The sequence below is a fragment of the Herpailurus yagouaroundi genome, unplaced genomic scaffold, assembly GCF_014898765.1.
Source record: "Herpailurus yagouaroundi ecotype Mexico unplaced genomic scaffold, PumYag 141, whole genome shotgun sequence".
Taxonomy (NCBI): domain Eukaryota; kingdom Metazoa; phylum Chordata; class Mammalia; order Carnivora; family Felidae; genus Herpailurus; species Herpailurus yagouaroundi.
The window spans coordinates 71,119,517-71,133,291 of NW_024412396.1; the positions used below are offsets into that span (position 1 = coordinate 71,119,517).

General features: G+C 47.8%; 1 protein-coding gene across 3 annotated transcripts in view; it reads right to left on the minus strand.

Moving 5' to 3' along the window:
• Nucleotides 1-13,775, minus strand: part of SETD3 (SET domain containing 3, actin N3(tau)-histidine methyltransferase) — an 80,749-nt gene that overhangs the window by 65,670 nt on the left and 1,304 nt on the right. The gene's annotated exons all lie outside the window — the stretch shown is intronic.

The window sequence follows — 13,775 nt, forward strand, 5'->3', positions numbered from 1 at the left end:
CCCCCCCCCCCCCCCCCCCCCCGTGAGTCGGCCACCTGAAGGAGGCTACAAGCGCCCTGAGGAGTCTGGCCCGGGCGTTCCTCCTCCAGAGAGCAGCACTTCAGGACGACAGCCCAGCAAGATGGAGAGTGCTCAGCCAAGAAGCTACTGCAGCCATCCAAGCACCGATCAATGACCGACACTGCAACGCTGCTCCACGGAGCCCTCCCGAGTTACATTTAACCCAAAAGGGAACCAGAAGGCATGCTCTGCCCCATTTATTTTTACAAAAGGAAAGGACTCTCGTAGTGTGGAGATGAGGGATGGGATAAAAGGTTGCAACGTCACACTCTCCCACCGCAGAGATGATCCCTGACCTCATCTGAATGGAAGCCAGGCAAATATGGCCCATGTGCTGAAATAATAGAAAATCGCACACCCTGACTAGGATAGGTTTCTTCTCTTATGTATCTAACACGTGGGTATAATGTGTAACTTTATGTATCTAATAAGTCTTCTTAAACAGTGTGCCCTACACAGTGTATGCCATCCTGGAATCAGAAGGAACAGGTAAAAATACCTAAAACTTTTGCAGCAAGGAATTAGTTGCTTTGAGATCAAAAGCAGAAAAACAAAACAAAACAAACAAACAAAAAACTGGGTGGGGGGGGAGAGGACGGAAGCAGGAAGAGCTTAAGCCCCTTTTCCTGAACTTAAGGACTAGCTTCTGAAAGGAGAGAGACACTCCCCACGTGCCCATGTCACTTGCTCACGGCCAAGCCGAAGGCACAGCCTGATTGGAGCACCTCCCATTCTTCTCTGCATCTCGGGCTCTCTGTCCACTGAGAGCATGTCTGGCAGGAACCACTGAACCTGACCACAAATAACTAGAACTGCCCAGGAGTCTAGAAAGATTTCTTTTAGGGTGGTGATTTTTTGTATTCTTTTCTTCCCTTTTTTTTTTTTTAATTGAAGTGCAGCTGACATACAATATTATATTAATTTCAGGTGTGCAATTTAGCGATTCAACATTGGAATACATGGCAAAGTGATCGCCCTAATTCTAGCTGCCACCTGCCACGGTGCAAAGTTGTTACAGTATTAACAACTCTATTCCCGATGCTGTAGTTACATCTCTGTAACTTACTTGTTCTATAACCAGAAGTCTGTCCCTTTTAATCCCCTTCCTCTATTTTACCCATCCCCCTGCCCCCAAAGGACTTTAATGACACTTCTAAATACAGCTCCGTGGGAAGAGCCATAGGAACCAACCCCCGTGAGTGGTGGGCTTGTTGGGCCTCTCCCTTCAGTCCTGCTGGCAAGCCTCTCGTGTATCAGGCTCCAAACAACTTAAGAACATCACTTTGGGGGTGCCAGGGTGGCTCAGTCAGTTAAGCATCTGAGTTCTGCTCAGGTCATGGTCTCACAGATCGTGAGTTCGAGCCCTGCATCAGGCTCTCTGCAGTCAACGCAGAGCCTGCTCCAGATCCTCTGACCCCCTCTCTCTCTACCCCTCCCTTGCTCGTTCGTTTTCTCTCTCTCTCTCAAAAACAAATAAACATAAAAAAATTTAAAAAAAAAAAAAAAAGAACATCACTTTGATGAGGCGCCCCAGGCCCTCCCCTTCTCCTAGCAGACCTGGGGAACATGAGCTGGAGACAGCCATGCTCTCATGCACCGGCCCTCACCGTGTGCGGACCCACCACCAAGCAGGCCTCTTCATTCTGCCCGCAGCCCCTTACCTCCCGCAGATCCTCCTGCAGGGACCCCCCCAACTGCCATCACCCCCAGCATGGAGATACCTGTCTGATACGCTGATCATTAATTAAAAGAGCAGCACTGACCCTTACGTGCAGTACTTACACTCTGCAGGTGCTGGGCTAACACAGACCTCCTCATTTGATCTCCCTAGACCCCTCTATCATCCTCATCTTTAAAAACACTCTTTTTAATGTTTATTCATTTTTGAGAGAGAGAGAGAGAGAGAGAGAGAGAGAGAGAGAGACATGGCGTGAGCATGGGAGGAACAGAGAGAGACACACAGAATCCGAAGCAGGCTCCAGGTTCCGAGCTGTCAGCACAGAGCCCGAAGCGGGGCTCGAACCCACAAACCGTGAGATCATGACCTGAGCCGAAGTCGGACGCTTTACCAACTGAGCCACCCAGCACCCCTCATCCGCATCGTTTCGATGACATTCTCAGAAAGGTGAAGTCCTTCAGCTTTGTCCAAGGTCACACATCGGGTAAGACGTGCAGCCGGAATAGAACTCAGATCTGCCTGGCTCCCGAGCTGGGCCACTGCCCTGCTGCTGTTGAAACGCAGAGCAAAAGCACAGGGCACTGCAGGGGGCAGGAGGGCTAAGAGGTCTTTCCAGACCCGACGCCCAACTACACCCTGCCAAGCGCCCACACCCCTGGATGTGGCCTACTGCCACCCGCTCCCGCCCACCTCCTGAATTCACCTCTCGCTTACATTCTGACACTAGCCTTTTACATGTCTGGGCCCAAGGCCATCCCTAACACGCAAATCCGCCCCGTGCTGCCATCCCTGCCGCAGCACTTCAGGCTCCAGCAACAGCAAGGACACCCAGTCCCTCGTATGGGTGTCATCGCATACCTCTACGCCCTGTCCCGCTATCTCGCCCACCTCACCCCTTGCCGCCAATACTTGAGTCGCCTGTGCAGTAACTCACTTCCTCTAAAAGCCCTGCCCGGGCATCACCTCTAAAGCCTTCGTGATCCTCTGAGCTGCAACAGCCCCTCCTCTGTGCCACTTCTCCCACTACTGGCTCTCACTGCACTGGAAGTCTTGCTCACACGCCAGCTTTCGTCCTGGACAACGGGCTCCTTGAGGCACCATGTCCTATTTCCATTTGTGTCCCCGACACCCAGCCCAGAACCCAGCCCAGAGCAGGCTGTCTGCATACGGTGCTCATGAGCTCCCAGGAAAAAGAATTCTCTCCTTGGGCAGTTCTTAGGTCAAAATCAGTATTGCTGAAGCTCCCACCCGAGTTTCTGTCTCCTCAGAACGTTAAGATGACGTCTAATTTCTCCTGCAGGTGAGAGACCACTAAATATCTGGTCACAGTGATTTGAAAACACAATAGATTCCTTTGGCAATAATACTCTACGGTGGAATACTTAAAACTCAATTGTTCTCATGATTTCTTTCCCTTACGCCAAAAAACTGCCGGCTCTTAGAAATGAGTCATAGGTGTAGGGATACAACGCAGGTCAAATTTCCAAACACATCCGTCAATTAGCACCAGGAAGAACAGGTACCTGGAACATACTCTGCAGAGGCCAGGGTGGGGGGCGGAGCTATGTTTACAGAAGCAGTCACTGAAGCCCAAACCACTTAAGACCTTCACCTCCAGTTCCTCCCATCCTTACGGCTTCATCTCCCTGCCTCCAATCTCCTTCCCCGGCACACGTGGACAGCTAGCCTTTACAGATAGAGGCATCAAGTGCCTGATAAGTGCTCGGCCACTGCCGGGAGGTATCGACACAGCCAGCACTCACGGAGCCTCCCTCGTGCGTTTCCAGCCCTAGCTGTCCCCAGCAAGGGACCAGCATTTCGACTCTAGTACCACACCTTGTTTTGTCTGTTCCCGAACTTCCCATAACAAATACGCAGACTTCTTTTGCTCGACACTAGGTCTTTACACAGCTCACAGGGTGGTCCCACCTCCCCAGCACACCCCTCAAGGTCCATCACACCTCATCTCATCTCAACCGGCTGCCTTCACTCTACCCCTCACCTCTTCACACGGCACACTCCAGGGATATGCTCATTCTCCCCGTTTTCTAGAAAGAAGCTATCCTCCACTACCCTTTTCTCACCTCCTGGCAAAATGTTTCACAAACTTCAAGACTCAGCCCAAATACCCCCGAGGTCCTTGAGGAAAGTCTAGGCTCCTCCATTAATTTCATAGACTTGAAGCCATGAATGTCAGCAAGAATGAGTCAAGTTCAAGGTGACGAACAGACGCTAAAGTCCTGGATTACCTTGAGATTCAGTCTTTTGTGACTCTTTTTGGAGTGGTTCCCTCCCACAGAGATAGAGACCCTCATGGAGAGAAAGCTGCTCGCTCAGGAGAGGCAGTAAGAACCTTACATACAGGCATCCACTCACTTCATCTTAATTAAAGTGGGAGGGTTGTCTGTCCTTGTCTCCAGGGACCATACCTACTTAGGGCACAGGGTCATAGATCCAGGCCAGGGTTTAATCTGTCCTCCTGGAAAATAGGTTTGCACCGACCCCCTCTTGGAAAGCTCCCCGGCTGACCTGGACTTGCTCTGCCTGGGAGCCCCCACTGCTCTGGGGCCCCTGTGCCCTTAATCAGAGGTGGTTATGGCCTTGTTGCCGAGCCTGCAGTTTGCGTGAGGAGCTCCAGACTCTTCATTTCTCTGTCCCCCGTCGTTCTTTCCTGGGGGGGGGGGGAGGGAGGATGGAGGATGGAGGAGAGAGGCAGAGAGAGCGGAGGAGACAGACAGAATCCCAAGCAGGCTCCGCGTTGTCAGCGTGAAGCCCGATGCAGGGCTCAAACTTGTGAACCATGAGACCAAGAGTGAAAATCAAGAGTCGAATTCAAGTCGGAGGCTTAACGGACAGAACCACCCAAGCGTCCCAGGAACTCAAGACTGTGAAGGGTGGGGTTCTCGGTACCCGGTTCTACGGCCCAGCAGCCAATCGTCTGAACTCGTACGGCCATCGGTGTCTGTGACATCTGTTTACTTCTAGGTCAGATATGGCTTAGCGCCAGTTCTAATCTCTGTAGGAAGCCCCTAACTCACGGTATACCTGGACGGCACAAGTCCCACATTTACTTCTTTTCACCCCAAAGACCATCAGGCTCTCTCCCCGTTTGCCAGCCCCCTGCACACTGCCCTCCCTCAGCCCCTGGCCTGGCGGTCATTCCCTGATCCACACTCTGTCCTCCATCACCGAGGCCTACGGGCCTTTACCCCATGGTGGCCGTGTGTCTGAGTCTTGGCTAAGACCCCACCTCGCCTGTGGTCGCCCTCCCTGCACTGCCAGGGCCCAGCTCTGGAGCCTCCGTGGCCTCACCCACCGCAGCCTACGTTACCTTCGCACCCGTTTTATGCACCGTCTCGTGGCAGAAATACAACAAACCTTCCGTCTCTGAATTACCTGTAGGTGTAGTATCGTGTCATGGACACAGATGAGGGTCAAGTATCTGTTCAATGAAAGAAAATCTTTGGATATCATTTTGGATGTGTTAGTATTGCCCGTGGGTAAGATTTACTTCCCATCACAGCAGTACGATTTTGCGTCAAAGCACCATTTCCGTATATTCCCCCACCAGTGAATAAAACATCAGTCAAAATGCAACACTGAATAAATATTTATCTACTGCTACTAAAGAACTAAGACGAGGGGCGCCCGGGTGGCTCAGTCGGTTGGGCGTCCGACTCTTGATCTCAGCTCGGGTCACGATCTCATGGTTCATGAGTTCAAGTCCAGCATCGGGCGTGAAGCCTGCTTGGGATTCTGTCTCTCCTTCTCTCTCTGCCCCTCCCCTGCTCGGGTGCACATGGCACGCATGCACGCGTGGACTCTCTCTCCCCCTTTCAAAACAAATAACTGAAAAAAAAAAAGAAAAAGAACTAAGAAGACTCTTAAAAGTAAATATATAAATTTTTATATATGCATAAAATATATGGAATTCACATTTGAAGTTAAAAGTTTCTTTCAGGAGTCCATGGTTTATCATTAGAAAAGCTTTAGTGTATTTTTCACGACAGAAACTCCCTGATAAACACAAATGCAAAAGTTTTTAAATGTTTTTGGTCTCTCAGAAAGCAACAAAGCAGCGACGAGTCCACTTCCAACAGAAAAAGAAAAAGAAAAAGAAAAAAAAAGGGGGGTTATGGCCCAAGCACAGCTTGAAGCTCTGTGAGCTATTGTGACCAGGGGCGCAAGTGTCCGCATGGGGCTCTGCCCTGGTCAGACACATCCCTGCCACAGCCGGCAGAGAGCGCGCTGACGACAGCCATGCCATGTCAGGGAGCTTAAACACGGCTGTGACTTGGCCAAGAGCCCACAGCCATCAAACCGTGGACCCACAGCTTCCAACCCAAATGTGTATTACTCCCAACACTGAGGCAGGCTCTGGACATAGATGCAGCCAATGAACCACCTGTCCTGCATCTGCGTGCCCAGGACTATGCCAGCTGCGGAGGAACACAAAATGAAGGCAGGCCAGACGTGCGGGCCTCAAGGACGATGCGGTGCAGAAACAAGACCCAGCATGCACAAGTCCTCAAAGACCTAGGAGAAGGAGCTAGAGAGGGCCAAGGAGCGAAGTACAATTAAAGGAGGACTACGCTTCAAGATGCAATTTGAGAAGATGCTAGAATCCAGTCTGAGTGGTTTCCTAAATTCAACCCCTTCTGCCTTTTTTAGCTAACAATGTTGATTTCCTCCACCTCAGGGATTGGAAATAAGTACTTACCCTTTCCATTTATGATTCAAGAATGTGTTACACACAATGAGTAATTTTCATTGTGGTTCAGCTGATCTGGGGCTAGAGTCCAAGTTTCAACAAATGAACAAATAGGTAGCCTGAACATCCTTTGTGCCCCTAGCGGATAAAAACCACCTACCAGAAATTCAGCAAGTTCCTACGGAGACCAAATATTTATCTCCAATATTTATTTCAAAAATTTATATTAGAAAGATATAAAGAGGTCTAAATTAAGTATGTGTACACACATTTACACACATACAGATATTCAAGACAAATTCCAATTATTACCCTGAAGGTACAACACCAATTTTTTTTTTTTCAACGTTTATTTATTTTTGGGATAGAGAGAGACAGAGCATGAACGGGGGAGGGGCAGATAGAGAGGGAGACACAGAATCGGAAACAGGCTCCGGGCTCCGAGCCATCAGCCCAGAGCCCGACGCGGGGCTCGAACTCACGGACCGCGAGATCGTGACCTGAGCCGAAGTTGGACGCTTAACCGACTGCGCCACCCAGGCGCCCTGGTACAACACCAATTGAAAGGATTTTTTTTCCTCCCAAAGTTTAGACTGAAAACTGGTATCATTTATAAATTCTTATGGAATTACCTGGAGACAAACCAAAGTAAACAGTCCAAAAAGAATTCAAACAATACTTAAGACAAAAGAAACTAAGTGGGAAAGCATACAGGATTGATAGACAAAGCCATTCTACAAACAATTATACACACAGTCGTTCAAAGGAAGGGGCATCTGTAAGACGGAACAACAGCAGGCCAGGAGTTTCACTCCTATCTATGCTTCTTCACCGTGCAGATATTTTAACCATCTATAGAATCCTCAAAATGCAGCCCTTTAAGACGCCATAAACTATTTAGTAAAACCACCAGCAACCTCTCCACTTAGTAGATAAAACTGACCTTAGTAAAGTATAAAATAAATGGTATATTCAATTATTTTAATTGCTAACTAATATGCGTCTGGTATCTGTACTCAACAACCACTCCTGACCAGGCAAGCGATTTTTCTATATATAATCTGTGCAGTGGAATAAAAAGTCAGGTTGGGGCACCTGGGTGGCTCGGTCGGTTGAGCATCCGACTTCAGCTCCGGTCATGATCTCAGAACCCGTGGGTTCGAGCCCCACGTCGGGCTCTGTGCTGACAGCTTGGAGCCTGGAGCCTGCTTCGGATTCTGTGTCTCCTTCTCTCTCTCTCTCTCTCTCTCTCTCTCTCTCTGTGTGTGTGTGTGTCCCTCCCCTGCTCACTCTGTCTCTTTCTCTCTCAAAAAAATTTTAAAAAAGTCAGGAGAAATTAGACAAAGCACATTTAGACAACTTGGCTGATAGGAGGGGGGCAGTGAGGAAGGGTGCTAGGCACTTTACACCCACTATTACAAAGTCTAGCTTGAGTACACGGAACAGAGACAGGATTCAGCTGGGTGGTTTTTGAGGGTTTTTTTTCCCTAATTCTAAGTGGGAAGTATAGATAAATGTGTATCTTTCCTGAGTTGCTTTCAGGTAAATACAAATAGAATAAACATTTCTGATTACATTTTTTGGCAATCTATCCAGAAAGTTTGGGCTCTAACCCAGCATCTCCTGAACCTACCCAACTTTACAGCTGGACTGACTGCAGCAGAGAACTGTCCAATGCTTCCTCCTACCTCAGGCACCCGGCTGGCTGTAAATGTACTTGAAGGGAGTGAGAGAGCCCGTCTGATCTCTGTGCAGGAAGAAAAGAAGCTCACGAAAAGATCTGGCAGGCCATTAGGATCAGATTACTACATTCTGAATTAAATACACAAATATAGGATGATGGCTTAGGAAAATGAAAGCACTCTCAAACTGGAAAGTATTGAACTGTGCAATGTTTTCTCTCCTCCAGAAACTGACGATGAACACGCGTCCCTGCACCACATGCTACCGGGTTAACTGAAACTAACACGTATGGGAAACATGTGCTCTCTCCCTACAGTGGCAGGGCCTATTAGCAGGTTCAAGCCACACGAACCCTACCGGTTTAAGGAGATACCTGGCACCCATCATTCCAGTGCCTATCGAAGGAGGTACCGATGTGCCACAACTCCGAAGTACCAAGAGGTCAAGGCAAGCAGGCAGGCAAGAAGGGGAAGCCTCCTTCAAGCCAAGTTTCAAGCCAGTAGCTCCTTAAGTAGCAGGATGAACGCAGCCCTGTAAATTGCACGTAAGTAAAATCTCAATCTCTGTACAGAACCATTTACAATCTATAAGCAGACAGGGGCAGGTAGATACACACACATTTGAGATTTAACAAAATACACACATTTCTTGCTTTCTACAGTGTTTTCTGCTAATTTCCCACTAATTTACACAGTAATTTTAGAAATGCTTAAACCATTTCTGATTGACTTTTCAATATATAATAGTTTCAGTTTTAAACTGCTGTTGAATTAAACTGTAAATACACTTAAAATGAGGCTCCTATTTAAAGGAAGCTGAAAAAAAAACCTCTCAGAAAGCAAAGAATCATTTGGTATCATGAATAATCATTTCTTTCATGTCTTTCTAAAAGAAAAAAGAAAAACGTTAAGTGAAGAAACAGCTGTAATCCGTCAAGAAATTACCTTCGAACCACCCACATTCCTCCCCTAAGATTTGAGATTCTAGAACTGTGGAATATGGGGCTTGGAAGAGACTTTTGGGGTTATCTGCATTAATCCTCAGCCCCACACATGTTTAAAAGAACCCCACCCAGGGTCATGAAGCAATGACAGTCGTCAAAGTGCGCCGCTATCCACCGCCATGAATTCAGGTCTGAAAACGCTGGAGAGGCAGGGTGGAGAGTGTTGTGACTAAGAAACGCACTACTTGAGGCTTGCTGCTGCTAAGGGCAGGGACAGAGCGAGGGACAGAGCGGAGGTTCTGCGGGCACTCCTGTGCTTCCCAGGGCTGGAGCTGCGAACCGCCCACTGCCACGTGTGCATTTCCAGGTTGTGAGCCACTCCAGCACTACGTTGTTGGAAAGGTCATCATCTCCTCTGACCTGTCCCCCACTTCTGCCTTTCAAAGAGAAACGACCACCCTTCAAATTTTTGAAGACCGCACTCTGTTCCCCCACAAAGCCTTCTCTTCTCCCGGTTTAACATACTCCTTCTCAAAAGTGGACAAAACTCACTTAGGTACGTTCAATGAAGTTTTTTCTCCAGGCAACAAAACCCTTCTGATGAGCTCTGAGAGGGACACAGTTCAGTGGGGATTGTCTTCCTGGAACTCGAATCAAGGGGATCTTAGGATTATGCCTGAGACTGCCCGGGCTTTTCTACGAGTCAAGTAAACAAAGGAGTGCATTCATTTGTTCAGTGCACATTTCTCGAGTATCTAATCTGAAAGGCACAGATGAGTGACACACAGTCCCACAGCCTTGAGGACAAAATGACAATCAACTGAAACCTTTGTTACACAAACGGATTTTCAGCAAGACAAGACGTGCTGTATCAAGTGAGTGTCTGAACCGAAATGCAATTTTCATGCTGTCATTGTTTGTTTCCAGGCCACTGTCACCATCACCCCTGCCACACACAATGTCCTACGGCAGGTCCCCAATGACGGTCTTCGTCATGACTGCATCATTTGGGCACTTACTTTATCAGAAACTGAGGGAGGCATTTCACACAATAGAAAGAGATAGAATCATACCCACTTTACAGATGAGAAGGTTGAAATTGAGAGAGGTTTAGAAACTCCACACAAGATGAAGGCTCAGTTGGTAGCACAGCCTCACCAGCACACCCTGGTGGCAAACTTTACCGACACTCAATAGTGTTTCACGGATTCAGCTCAAAACCAACCCACTTGCGAAGGCTTGGAAGGCTGGTCATCGCCTCCAAAGTTCAAAATAACAGTATTCCCTTACAGTAGCAAAACGTACCACGTAAAGGTTTTACCTCTTCGGCCTTTTTCAGGTAGAGAGCCGTTTTGCTAGCCTTGTCCAAACAAATGGGAGTTGCCTCAGCTTCGATGGGAAACTTCCAAATAAGCCTCTGCCCAGTCCCGCATATCCCACATTGATCTCTGCAATGCCACACGCATGTCAAGAAACTGCAGAAACCACTTAGAAACATGTAGCAGTGCTAAGCCATTACAATCAACACACGGAAAACTTCGTTAATCATTAGCCAATATGGCAAAAGCAACTTTAATGAGTATCTTTCAACACGAACCCTTCCTTTCTTTTAACTGTGCTCGCTGGAAAATTATTGATAGTGAAGAGTCAGGCCTGTTTACTGAGACTGAAAGCTTTAAGTCACTCAGTCATGTGACTGTTTGCACCTTGCTAAATCCTAACGAATTGTGTCCTAAAAACGTGAAGAGTGAAACTCAGGATCGTAGATAGGTGATGAGGCTAAAACACAGCACATTTATTAAGAGTTCTATGTAGACACCCTGATTACACTCTCTGGACAATGTTTAGTCCTTCTAGAAAAGAGTGAAAGCATTTCTTCGTGTTCTCTTTTCCCTGCCCGCCCTCCACACATCCCCACCACTGAAGCTAACGCACGTAGCAGGTTATGATCTCACTCGGCTTGGCAATCAGCATCACTCAGATTCTTCTCAAAATCTTAACTTCAGGGTCGGGCTCGTCTTCCACGGTCAGCCAAAAGTGTTTGGGCTTGTCTTGATTACTAATTAACTTCTACTTAGAAAGTACTAGAATAAGAAAGAACTTCAAAGTCTTAACGTTGGTATTTGACTTCCATAATCATTTAGAATCATTTTTCTTCCACTCAAATTTATTTCAGTTGCAAACTGTCAATACTTGGGCTCGTACCTCTTGATTTACACCTGTTCCTTTCTAAAACCTAGGGGAAATAAGAGTCTACACAGCTAATCTCTGGCTTGAGTTATTGGATGGATTTAACAACAAAAGTAGGACTTCTAATCTGGCCAATTCCGCTAACTAAGCTTTCTTTACATAATACTATCATTATGTTAAATAGGACTCAGAACGAACTGATATCCAAGATAAACATGTCTACGACCGCAGCAAGAGAAAAAGGATGCACAGCAAATCAAAATGTTCGTCAACGATAAGATGGGCCCAAATATAACGTGAGCAATTTGAGAAAACAACTGGCCACAGGCGACTTGCAAAGTGACCTAAGAATAAAGACATATTCACTGCTCTGTTAAAAAATGTTGAGTGCCACAGTAGTAAGTGACTCCGGTTCCTCTAATGGGGGAACAAGATCATGGCTCCATTCCCAGGACTTAGGTACAAAGAGAGGAGACACACTGGAAGCTCTTCCTCCCCACCCCCGACAGAAGCACCATGCACTGTCCACCAAACAAGCCTTTTTGGGGGGGAAAAAAAAAAAAAAAAAAAAAAACCTGCCAGTGAAAGATAGTCATCAAACTACACACACAAAAAAGATCTACTATTATTAGCTGTGTGTTTCTAAAAGTTACTTCAGACTTGAGATAAGAAAGAAAAGGAGACTATGTAATTCAAACATTGAAGGAACTGGAAAGCCTCAAAGTGAACCGACAGCCAGTAAAAAAAAAAAAAAAGAATCCAGAGTAAGTCTCAGCTAGCAGGTAAGATTTCTGCTCCCAGGCCTGCTCACATTCCACAGGCCACAAACTGTGTACCTGGTTTTATTGAATTCTGTAACTGCCTACTAAATCCTTCCGCTACCAGCAGGCCTTGGTTGTACTCAGGCTGGCACTTCCCTCCAGCTGTCACCCGTCAGGCTCTTCTAGACGCGAAAGCATCAAGTTTTAAGGAGGCTGTTGTGAGCGCTCCTAACAAAACAGTTTTCCGGTGGTTGAACTTAAGGAGGGACGAATGTTTCGGCACAACCTTTACATTTTCCTCATTTTCCAGCGGCTCTTCAAAGATTTAACCATTTAAAATGCGGCCTCAATGCTTGCCATAGGGAAGAGAAGATCAGTTCAGCGTTACTTTCTTACTGACAATCTTAACTGCACTCTCACTGACAGAACTGAACAGAAACTTTCATTTCCGCTGCGAAAATGTTTCAATCTTCAAGTCCAACATCAATGCCACTGCCAGGAACAAAAGCACCAAGAGAGGTCAGCAAACTGAGGAAGAGAAGGAAAGCAGCAACCATTTTACCCTCTCAGGATGGAGTAGCATTTCAGACGTTAGCTTACAATTTTGAATAGGCTGAAAGGAGGCAGGCAGGCAGGAAGGGGCAGCAGAAGGCTAAAAACTGAGGTTTGGAATTCCAATAAAGAGGTTGTTCTGTATTTGAGAACTTGGCTTTGCAAACTCCTTTCTGGGGCCAGAGAAAAACACTCCTCCTTAAATTGTTGGAACCTGACCAGAATATCAATCACAGCAGCCCCTGGGACTAATTTGGTAAAAGGCGGGATTGCACACACAGTAGCCTGCATAGGCACAATTTATCATGGTTCAAGCCAGTCTTGCCAAACGTGAACAGTGCAAAGCTGCTTTTATTTTGCTGTATTCTTGAGTTAAATGCATTCACTTAAAATGGTAAGAAAAACCTCTCCAAGATTATTACTGGCTATTTCCATTTTGAAATACCAGCGGGGTCAACTGAGAAGAAACACAGGGAAGGGAGAGGTATCGTTTATACATGATAAAATTCACTTTTCAGTGTCCGGTTCTACGAGTTGGGGCAAACGCATATAGCTGTGGAACCAACACCCACAATCACGCCAGGAGCAGGTTCATCGCTAAACAGTGAACTCGGAAGGTCTTGGAAGCAAAAGTCACCTGTCAACACACTTTAAAAGTACTTTCGCTTTTGAAATGACACGTCCCTCATCTGGAATCGCCAAGCAACACCCTGCAAGCGATCCTACACGTGCGGCTACGCGGCGGGGGTGAGGCCGCGCGGCGAGTGGCGCCCGCTACCCGGCGGCTCCCGTGCCCCGACGACAAGCGGGGCGAAGGCGGAGTCGCGGCGCCCGGCCGGAGCCGAGAGGAGGAAGAGTTTAAGGGCCGGAATGACAAACTCCAAAGCACCGAATTCTTCTCCCTAGTAGGGCGCCGAGCTTGTGGACCACGGCCAGGGCGCGTGGGAAGACAGATGACCTATTTTCAACGCCTGTTTTTATAGCTGGAAAGTGAGAGAGAGAAGCAGGGGCTGGTCCCCGGGCGCACCTGACGTTTGGGGAGCGGAACACAGAAGCCACACAGCCTTCACCCGGGCGGCGGCGGGGAGGGAAGGAAGGAAGGAAGGAAGGGAGCGCGGGCCGGCCGCACGCACAGCCCAGCCGCCCAGCGCGAGCCGGAGCCGCCCGGGCCCCACCCGGCGGGCGCCCAGCGACCGG